Below are 11,538 nucleotides of genomic sequence, written 5' to 3' on the forward strand. Positions count from 1 at the left end.
GGTGCTCTGAAGACACACCTGGAAGAACTTACAAAGCTATTCATTCTAGCGAAATAACACACTTCTAGTAACATTAATAAAACTCATGGTAACTGATTTTATTAAGCACTGGTACAGTGCTAAGTACCTTTACCCAGATTTTGTTTAATATTCATTGGAACCCAAAGAAGTCGATCCTATTATTATCCCCATTTCACAGGTGAGGAAATTGCAATTTAGAGTAATTGCCCAGGGCCTCAAACTCATAAGCAGAGTTCTGGGGATTGGAAGGATTTGCAGGGGACATGGGGGAGGAGCTGGGATGTAGCAGGTGTAGTAGTGTAGAAAAAGCACCTTGGTAGGAGTCCTCTTAAGTCCCTGGGCTTCTAGATCTTTCATTTTAATCTATAGCAGTGGTTTTCATCCAAGTGTGGTCCAGGACCAGCAGCAGCAACATCAGCATCAGCTGGGAGCTTGTTAAAAATGCAAATTATTGGCCCCTCAAGACCTGATTCTGTAAGTCTCGGGTGGGGCCAGCAATTGCATTTCTAACAAGTTCCCCGTGGGTGATACTCATGCTGCAGGTCCAAGGACCATACTTTGAAAGCCAGTAGTCCAAAGGATGGGACAAAAATACTGCCCTGCCTCCCTCACAGAATTTGGGAGATCAAATAAGTATCATGTGAAAGCACTTTGTAAATTAGAATGTGGTATACTAATATAATGGGCTTCATTTTCATTACTCCTCAAATAAGCAAAGACAGCTAGCCTTAAAAGAAAAAAAAATGGATTCTGCAGCCTAGATTTACAGTTTGACAGTTACAGATCCTGGCACTTTAAATGAGAATGACGTCACTTGACGTCACCGTTATTACCTATGCTTAAAGAGAGCTCCAATAATGCAAGAATTCCAGTGACACTGCGTCATCTGAAAAGGGGGCATCCTACCCACTTCCTACCCTTTACTGCCTGCCCTGTCTGCCCTCCTGGAAACACAAAACACCTGGAACTGCAAGTTTAGCTCTAATAAGTCCTTCAGCTTGGAAGAACGAAACCTCACAATACTTTTAGGAGGCCCTTTCCCACCATGCTGGGTGATATGGGCATGATATTGCTCATCTAATCTCAGTATTGCTTTGCCTTACAGCGGCGGTTCTCAAAGTGTGCTCCCCAAAGGAGTAGGAAGAGCAGCCCTGGGGACTTGTCAGAAATTCTTACTCCCCACCCCAGATCTACTGAATCAGAAAACTCAGGCAGTGGAGACCAGGAATCTGGGTTTCAATGAAATCTCCAGGTTTTGGAGGCATGCTGCTATACGCTAAAGTTTGAGAACCGCTGTCTAGAGCCACACGGTCCCACTGGAAAGCCCTTAACCCTCTAACTCCCGCAGGGTTCTGGGCCACTGAGCTGCCAGCTTGGTTCCTAATTGGTCCTCTAATTCCTTCTCTAGAATGGGAGGCTCACTTGTTCACCTGCCTATTTAGCCGAGTCCTGGTGTCTAGCGGGGTCCTTGTGGGAGTTATTTTAACTTGGGGGCTTCCTAATGCTATTAAGGTGATTAGCTGAGAATGACCAGTTAATTCCACAGTATGGAATTAAATATCCCATAACCCTCTAGGGGTTATGCTGAGGGGAAGGGGATGACTATCAAGGGATAACAGAAGAGAAGTTATTGGGATGATGGAATTGTTCCCTATCCTGATATGGTAATGCTTACACAAATCTATACACGTGTTAACACTCTTAAAAACTCCATGCAAGATATTTGTCAGTACATGCTAATAGCCTTTAGAACGTTCATGCCCTTTGACCTAGGAATTCCTCTTGGGAATTTATCCCCAAAGAAATACTCAGAGAAGCACACGAATAATTGTGTACAAAGATGCTTAATACAGAATTATAACAGGCAAAAAAATTTTACAAATTACAGCAATAAGAGTAATGGTTAAAACGAAACACATTCATATAGTATTACACCGGCATTAGCGGTCATGTTTTCAAAGAAAGTCTAATGCTATGGGAACATGGGAACATTATGTCAGACGGAAAAAGCATGCCACAGAATATGATACCAAAAAATGACCCCAATTATGGGCTATGTACATGCTTAGAAAAAAGTACTGGAGGGAAATACACCAAGATGTTAATAGTAGCATCTTTAAACTGTGGGATTATGGGTGATTTTTGCTTTTGTTTTCCTATGTTCCCATCTATAGCAAGTATTTAAAAGATGAGTATATATTACCCATATAGTCAGGAAAAAAGGGATGAAGGGCTGGGGATGGGGTCGGGGTGAGGCAGACAGACGTTAGCACATGAGCACATACGAAGAGGCAGGGGCTCAGTGAGAGGAAACGAGAATGCTGAGAGGGCCAGACAGAGCTGGAGGAGCCCTCTCCCCAGTTAGTAGAAGTGGAGGGAACGTGTTGGAGGCAGGCTGTTCAGAAAATCTCCAGGGAGCATTTGGGGACAGGGTTCCTGAGTCTTGTACCCTGTGTAAGCAGGGCATGGCTTCGGTGAGAACTTGTCAGATCAGCAATGCCCCTCACAAGCACGCTCATCTTTATTTCTACCATTTATCTGGTACCCCTTACCTTCTTAGCACTATGCTCGGTACTTATCATGGGCTGCATGTAAACAGCACAACACCTCATCAGATAGGAATAGTGGCCCCCCCTTTGCAGACGAGGAACCCAAGCCATAGCGATCTTCCTATCAGCTTGGAAGAGACCGACAAATGACATTCTTCTTCCTGCCAGTGTTCATCACTTCAACAACATCCAATTGTCGAAAACACCATTGCTAAAGAACTAAAATTCTCTCTTCAGAGCACGAGCTGTCTGAGCCCAATCCCCCCAGGCCTCATCATGGGCGACAACCACCAGCAATGGCGTCTCTCTGTCCCAGGGCTTTCTCTGGCCCTGGGAGACACCCCCCGCCACCTGCCACCAACAGCACCAGGGAGGCAGGGCTGAGGGGCCAGAAAATCAGCAGCCCACATCCCTAAGAGCTCTCGACCAGACCAGTGACTGACAGGAGTGAAAGTATAAACACCCCAGTGCTCTCGGCCCTCACGTGGAAGGACTGAATCCTGTGCTGTACACAGAGGGAGCCCAGTGAGATTAAGTTCCAGCTGCCACTGTGCTAGCTGGCTTGACCATACACCCTCCATTGCCTGCCTTCCTTCCCTTGTCTCCCTTGCCCACACTCTTGTGGCTGTGGCATGGGCTCATTTCCCAAAGGAACTACTTGAACTTGAATCTTTGTCTCAGGATCTGCTTCTGGGAGATCTCCAATTAAGACTATTTCAGTGCCTCATCGTAAAGTGTCAATATCTGTTTCTTATGGCAAAATATATTTTATATCCTCATATGGATACAAATGAGCCATAACATCATATGTAAATGTCTGTTAGCCTATTTTTTAAAGTAGGCATTACACTTAAGCTTTCTCTTCTTTAAAAATACCTTTTTCTTCCCTTTTATTTTCTAATCTTTAGTCATCCTGCTAGAAATTTTATATCCAGTGTATAAAGATGTTAGCTCAACCCGTACTGGGAATTTTAAATTATTTAGTTACAGTTTGTACCCTTACATATATGATACTGCTCTTAATATCTATCAAGAATGCCATATGTAAAACCTCCCTTCCAAATCCATCCTCCTTACCATCAGTCCTGTCTCCACTATTTCTTCCACCTTTCCTTTTTCTTTCTCATTCATTTTTTCTCATTGCCTAGATATAACCAAATAACAAAGTAATCACAAAGCAAGAAAGGGAATTGAAAAAGCAAGGTAAAGTTGACAAAACTTAGGGTTTCCCGGAAACCATTATTACCTTCTATGGAATTTTGTTACTTTTATGGTTCTATTTTGAGCTACTTCCCCAGTTTTCCACATGTGGCTTATGGTTTGGGCATAAAACCTGAAATAATCTGGAAAGAAAATTCCACCATACTAAATAATGAAACCCATGCATAAATCCTCTTCACCTACTTCAGGAAAATTATGGTAATAAAAATGTTTTCCAGTGTAAAGCATTTCACCTCTCACTTGGTACTTTTACACATTGAATTGAATCATAATAACACTCCAAGATGGACAGGTTTTAATACTGAAAATTTTCAAATGGGCAAACAAAATCAGAGAAGTTAAGTGTCTTGAGTAAGGTCACACAGAAAGGGGCCAAACTATCACTTGAATCCAGGTCTCTTGAATCAGAGTTCAACCCTGTTTTCCACCAAACTACACTGCCTCACTTTTCGATCTAGTTATATTTGCTTTGTTAACAAGGCTGCTGGGCTAACTCATGCATATTTCACATCCCAAACAGCCCCTTCACCGTTTTTCTATTGAATTCGTGTAACATGAAGCACTCTTCATTTATATTCATTCAGTTAATTTCCTGTCTCCAAAACCATGGACCTGGACTCACTGTAGGTGCTTGCATTTACTTAGGAGAGAAAAATAAACTTGGATGCATTGCCTGATTCACCAGTGGGTCAAGAGCCAGGCTGATACAGATTCATGACCTATACAATCCATTAGGGAAAAAAATAATAGACATAATAAGTAGTCAGAACTTCAAAACTTATTTTTTTTTAAAGATTTTATGTAGGGCGCCTGGGTGGCTCAGTTGGTTGGGCGACTGCCTTCGGCTCAGGTCATGATCCTGGAGTCCCTGGATCGGGTCCCGCATCGGGCTCCCTGCTCGGCAGGGGGTCTGCTTCTCCCTCTGACCCTCCCCCGTCTCATGTGCTTGCTCTCTCTCATTCTCTCTCTCTCAAATAAATACATAAAATCTTAAAAAAAAAATTTATGTATTTATTTGAAAGAGAGTGAGTGAGAGAAAGCACGAGCGAGGGAAGAGGCAGAGGGAGAAGCAGACTCCCCACTGAGCAGGAAGCCTGACTCGGGGCTCAATCCCAGGACCCCGGGATCATGACCTGAGCCGAAGGCAGCCGCTTAACCAACTGAGCCACCCAGGCACCCCTAGAGCTCCATTTCTTAGCATTCAAAGACAGCATGCCACAATGGTTGTGCCTGTGTTTGAGAAGGTCCTAAAAGAGGTAAGTTATTTTTACCTACATGAGATGTATTTATCTAAATGCTGATGATAAAATCAGTTATAAGTATAGTACATTTGGTTTTGCTCTAGCAAAACAGATAGGATAGCAGCTTTTTGCATAAATTAAAGTTGCCCTTAGCTGGAATAAATCATTCTTATTGACATTAACAGCTGTGTAGTCAGTAAAGAATTATTGTTGCTATTACTTGGTGGTATTTATAAACACTTTTATTTTCTAAGTGCTTTACAATCACTTATTGTCTAATTAATATCTAATCATCTGTTTACAAGTAATAATCACACATGTAGCGCAGTTTAATCAAAACTCCAAATGCAACCGCCATCATACTCAAGAATATTGTGTAAATTTTGGTCTCTCCTTGATGGGGTTTGGGTCCAGACATACGGCTGAAACAGATACAACAGGGAAAAAAATGAATAAAGATTCCTCACTTGGATTTGAGCACAATTTATATTCACAATTTTTGCATGCCAAACATATTCGAATGTCACTGGATAAGTAAAAATATAGGTAATTTTCACCACCTAATGGCTCAATTACACATAGAAAATTTTTAATTTAAGCCACAAAATTGGATGATAGTTTATAATGTTCAAGGGCAGACACTGACTTAACATTGGAAGCGTTAGTCACAATCACCGTTTCAGTGATTATCATGGAAAAGATCAAATTTAACAAAGGTGACTCGGGAACCATTGAGGTTAATCTAATGCAGGTTCGTCTAGACCAAGCTATGGTCAGTACAAACACCTGCCAGACGTAATTACCTACTGCAATCCCCTGTCAGTCTCCCCAAGTGTTATTCTCTAAGTAGTTATGGGAACCATGGAAGAATTGTTTTAAGCAGGTGAAGGATATGCATACTAAAGCTGTTTTCCCATAAATTTTCCTACAAGTAGAATCGCTGAGTCAGGGTACTTGCATTTTCAAAGCTTTTTTTTTTTTTTTGAGATTTTATTCATTTATTTGACAGAGAGAGGGAACACAAGCAGGGGAGTGGGAGAGGGAGAAGTAGGCTTCCCACTGAGCAGGGAGCCCGACGCGGGACTCGATCCCAGGACCCTGGGATCATAACCTGAGCTGAAGGCAGACGCTTAATGACTGAGCCACCCAGGCACCTCTCAAGGCTTTTTGTACATGTTTTTTGATACTATTATCAAACTGTCTTCCAGGACAGTTGACTAAATTTACACTTCTTCTGATACTCCTAAAGAGCTGTCTTTCTTGGCTATTCATAGGCTGAAACCAGCTTCCTTCCTTGGAGTTTTGCCACCAGGCAGTTTCTCAACACAGCAGCAAATAGGGCAGGGTTCTGAGGACTGTCCCCGGGCCTTGTGAATGTGCTACAAACGTGCCTGACGGGCATGTGAGTTAGCAAAGCCATCTGAGGCCAGGATGGATAAATCCACTCACAAGTAAATCATCATTACGATCCTTGGACTTTTTACTAACCGATTTTGAAAGGCATGGACTCAAGAGTGAAATCTTCATCTTGTAAAACCTGCACCCAGAATCTTTGAATGCCCAAAGAGAGATTTGGTCTGGGGGCGCCTGACTGGCTCCATCGGTGGAGCGTGAGCCTCTTGATCTCGGGGTTATGAGTTCGAGCCCCACATTGGGTGTAGAGATTACTTAAAATCTTCAAAAAAGAGAGATTTGGTTTTATCTTCTGTATTAGTTTCCTATCGCTGCTTGTAACAGTTGACCACAAATGTCGTGGCTTGAAACAACACAGATACATTATCTTAGTCCTGGGGGTCAGAAGTCTGAGATGGGTCTCAGTGGACTAAAATCCATGTATCAGCAAGACCGCGTTTCTTCTGGAGGCTCCAGCAGAAAGTCCATTCCCTTGCCTCCTCCAGCTGCTAGAGCTGCCCGCATTCCTTGGCTCACAGCCCTCCCTTCCGTCTCCCAAGCCAGTAACTGCATCACTGCAACCTCTGCTTCAACAGTCACATCTCTCTCTCCCCTGACTGCTCCTTTCACTTAGAAGGACCTTGTGATTACACTGGGCATTTGGATAATCCGGGATAATCTCCTGCATCTCAAGATCTTTAACTTCATCACATCTGCAAAATCCCTTTTGCCATGTCAAGTAAGATAGTTACAGGTTCCCAGGTTCTAGGAATTAAGATGTAGACCTCTCTGGGGGGCCATTCTTCTGCCTACCACACGTTCCTTAGCATCAGCTGGACCAGGTATCTCACCTCCATATATTGGAACAGTACATTGCCTGTAATTTTAAAACATTCATTTGTAAAACCCTGCTTTGTGTCAGGCACAGGCGCTCTGCCAGCTTTGCAGGTAAGAATCCGTGCATAGAGAGGTTAAGTAATTTGCCTAAGGTCACAGAGCTTGGCAGAGCTGAGTTTCAAACTCACGCCTATTGGACTTCAAAGCCCCTGTTCATCGTATGCCGCGTCTGTAGCTCAACATTTCCCATGCTCTGCTCACTTTGCTCTCTTTGGATAGCCTTCATGTTGAAAGCTTTTCACTTAGTTTGCCATTTAGTGATACAACCTAGCTAGATAAAACCTTTTATTAAGCCCCTATAAATCTCATATTTGACTCATTCAGTAGGTGCCAGGGGAGGATGTCATCAGGAAACACTCATTCAAGATGATGTCGCCACATGCTCTAATAAATCTTCCCAAAAGTAGTATCAGGTGGGTTCTTCCTCCAGCATACAGACAGGAGTGGACTCACCAGGTCATCTTCTCTGTGGGTGAAATGTTAATCTCTGAATAATATCAGGTGGTGCCAGTGAGAAATGAGCTTTCCAACAGCCTACCAGTATATCCACTATCTTATTCTTGAAAAAAGAGAGCCTGACACTTTAGGGGTCTCATTTCATGCCTTAATCAAGCTTCTCACCCTCTCTGCTTCACTTCGCAAAATTCTCAGCCTTGGCTGCACATGACAATCACCTGGGGAGCTTTCAAAACCACAGAAACCTGGTCCACACTCCCCAGAGATTCTGCCCTTATTGGCCTGGGCTGCAGGATCAGGACTTCTAAAAATACAGAACCAAAAAAAAAAAAAGTTGAGAACCACAGAGACAAAGTTAAGCAGAGATGATGAGAGACTTTATTAAAACATAGGTTTGGGGGCGCCTGGGTGGCTCAGTCGCTTAAGCATCTGACTCTTGATTTTGGCCCAGGTCATGATCTTAAGGTTGTGAGATTGAGACCCGTGTTGGGCTCTGTGCTCAGTGGGGAGTCTGCTTCTCTCCCTCTCCCACTCCTTCTGCCCCTCTCCCCACTTGCGCTTTCTCTAAAATAAATAAATACATCTTTAAAAAAGACATAGATTTTGACCCTCAACTATTAGTCTCTCTTTTTTTCCACGAATTGTCTATTTTGTTTGCATCGAAAGAAATAAACCCTATTAGTTCCTGTATCCCAAGAAGGCGGCTATGTAAAAACATTCAATATGTCCAAAAGCAATCATTTTAAAGATTTATTTATTTATTTTTAGAGAGAGAGCGTGCATGAGCAGGAGGAGAGGGAGAGGGAGAGGATCTCTAGCAGACTCCCCACTGAGCGTAGAGCCCGATGCTGGCTGGATCCCACAACCCTGAGATTATGACCTGAGCTGAAAGCAAGAGTTGGACACTCAACTGACTGAGCCACCCAGGCACCCCCAAAAGCAATCATTTTAAACACCTACTCTAAGTGCCAGGTGAGGGGCTCTGTGGAATGACTCAGTAATGGGACTTGACAGTAACTATATACAGTCAATGTGCTTCCACAGAAGCCCATTCTTGCAACAAGAATAAATACTCTTCAGTAAGTAAGTAAGCAAGCATGAGATAAGAACACTTCCAAAGAAAAATAATCCTTTATTTCTGCAAAGTAGCCTGGATAACTGTAGCACACTACCCAGCTGTAGGAATCCAAAAGCAATAAAACCATCCGCATTAAACCATGGCAGTCTTTAGCACATATTAATACTATCATTGCTCAAGACATTTTTGGAATAATTCTTCTGAAATTTTCATCGTGGCACTTTTATAAGGCGACTTACGAAAATCAGTTTTTGGAGTGGTAGAGCATGCAGCTCTTGATCTCAAGGTTGTGAGTCTGAGCCCCACATTGGGTGTAGAGATTACATAAAAATAAAATCTTAAAAATAAGAAAATCAGTTTTTATATAATCAAATCAGTATTTTTTTTGATCCAAAGAGGTATTAACCAGATTTCCAGATTTACCATTCACCTATCAAACTATCAGTTGGCTTTAGGTTGTTTCAAAAATATTGGAAATAACGCTCGAGGATGATTGTGTCCTCTGTTGACATCCAGCAAGAACAGAAAAGTGACCTACTCTGGCAAGAAATTCCTGAAGAGCTAGAGATCTTAAGTGAGGAAGGTGACCCCAAGGCTCTAAGGTCAGTTCTTTAGAGCAGAGGTTCTCATATTTTAATGTGCATAAGAATCACCCAGAGAATTAGTTAAACTAGTTTCCCAGGCCATGTTCCCAGAGATTCTAATTCAGTAGGCCAGGAAGGCCCATCGACTTGATTTTCTCTCTAGCTGGTATAGCTGCTGCCTGAGGCCCACACTTTGAGTAACACTATTGTAGAGCAAAACTGAAGATAAAAATACGGATGAGAATATTTAAGTTTTATTATCCTTTTTTCAGAAAGGACAGAAATTGTCAAAAGGACTCAGGAGTCAGCTTGGAGAGACTCTAGTCAGCCAAAGATGAAATGTTTACACATCAGTAAGGATGAGAACTGCAGTGGATTGAGATCCATCAAATATGTTTAAATCTACCTGTTCAGGGGCACCTGGGTGGCTCAGACAGTTAAGGGACCGAATCTTGATTTCGGCTCAGGTCATGATCTCGGGGTTTTGAGATCAAGCCCTGTGTTGGGCTCTATGCTCAGCGCAAAATCTGCTTGTTCTTCTCCCTCAACCCCCCCAAAATAAATAAATAAATCTTTAAAAAAAAATAAATCCACCCATTCATAATACTATTGAACAAAATCCCAAACAAACCAAAACCTCAGTTGTCTGCATTGTTGAATGCAAGAGATTACATGCATTATTTGGAAAACTGGAAGTCAGAGGGAAAGAATCAGGCATCTATCTTACTTCTTTTTAAAAAGATTTTATTTATTTACTTGACAGAGAGACAGCAAGAGAGGGAACACAAGCAGGGAGAATGGTAGAGGGAGAAGCAGGCTTCCCGCGGAGCAGGGAGCCCGATGCGGGGCTTGATTCCAGGACCCTGGGACAATGACCTGAGCCGAAGGCAGACACTTAATGACTGAGCCACTCAGGCGCCCCTCTTACCTTTTCTATTCAAACGTACTTCTAAGTGACCAAGTACTAAGGAGAAGAAGTGTATCATCTTAGAATGAGTAATGAAGGTAATAAAGAACATGATGGATGGGACTCTCCCTATTGATAAGCCCTAATGAATGACTGGATCTAGGTACTGAGCATCAACAACAGCCAACATGACAAAAAGACAAGCAACCACAAATATTATATACACCTGAGAGAAAGAAGTCCATATACCACCCATCAAATAGTTTGTCAAGCAAACAGAACCTGGCTTCGATCACCCCTCTTTTTTTTTTTTTAAAGATTTTATTTATTTATGACAGAGAGAGACAGACACAGCGAGAGAGGGAACACAAGCAGGGGGAGTGGGAGAGGGAGAAGCAGGCTTCCCGCCGAGCAGGGAACCCGATGCGGGGCTTGATTCCAGGACCCTGGGACCATGACCTGAGCTGAAGGCAGACGCCCAATGACTGAGCCACCCAGGCGCCCCTCGATCACCCCTCTTGATCTGAGACCAATTTATGGGAAATTCAGAAGGGATAAAGGAGTAGCTTAACATCACAGGGATGCAATCAGCAAAATCCAGATTATAGGAAGCTCTATCAGACGAACTTAGTTTCTGCAACCAAAAAATTGCAAGAAACCTATGGACTAGATGAAATCTAAAAGACAGTAATCACAGCAATGTGATGTATACCCCATATTATTAGGATCCTAATCCAAAACACTGTAAAAAAAAATTACAACATGTATGAAACAATTAGAAATTTGACCAGTTTCAGGACGCCTGGATGGCTCAGTTGGTTAAGGATCCAACTCTTGGTTTCAGCTCAGGTCATGATCTCAGGGTAGAGAAATCGAGCGTCGCGTGGGGCTCTGCACTGAGCACAGCATCTGCTTGAGATTCTCTGCCTCTCCTTCTGCACCTCCCCCCACTTGCATGCACACTCTCTCTAAAATAATAAAATAAATAAAATCTTTTTTTTTAAAGATTTTATTTATTTATTTGACAGAGACAGAGACAGCGAGAGCAGGAACACAAGCAGGGGGAGTGGGAGAGGGAGAAGCAGGCTTCCCGCCGAGCCGGGAGCCCGATGTGGGACTCGATCCCAGGACCCTGGGTTCATGACCTGAGCCGAAGGCAGTCGCTTAACCAACTGAGCCACCCAGGCGCCCA

Source organism: Mirounga angustirostris, unplaced genomic scaffold (genome assembly GCF_029215605.1).
Source record: "Mirounga angustirostris isolate CCGP_5_RB_7025 unplaced genomic scaffold, mMirAng1.0.hap1 SCAF_11, whole genome shotgun sequence".
Taxonomy (NCBI): Eukaryota; Metazoa; Chordata; class Mammalia; order Carnivora; family Phocidae; genus Mirounga; species Mirounga angustirostris.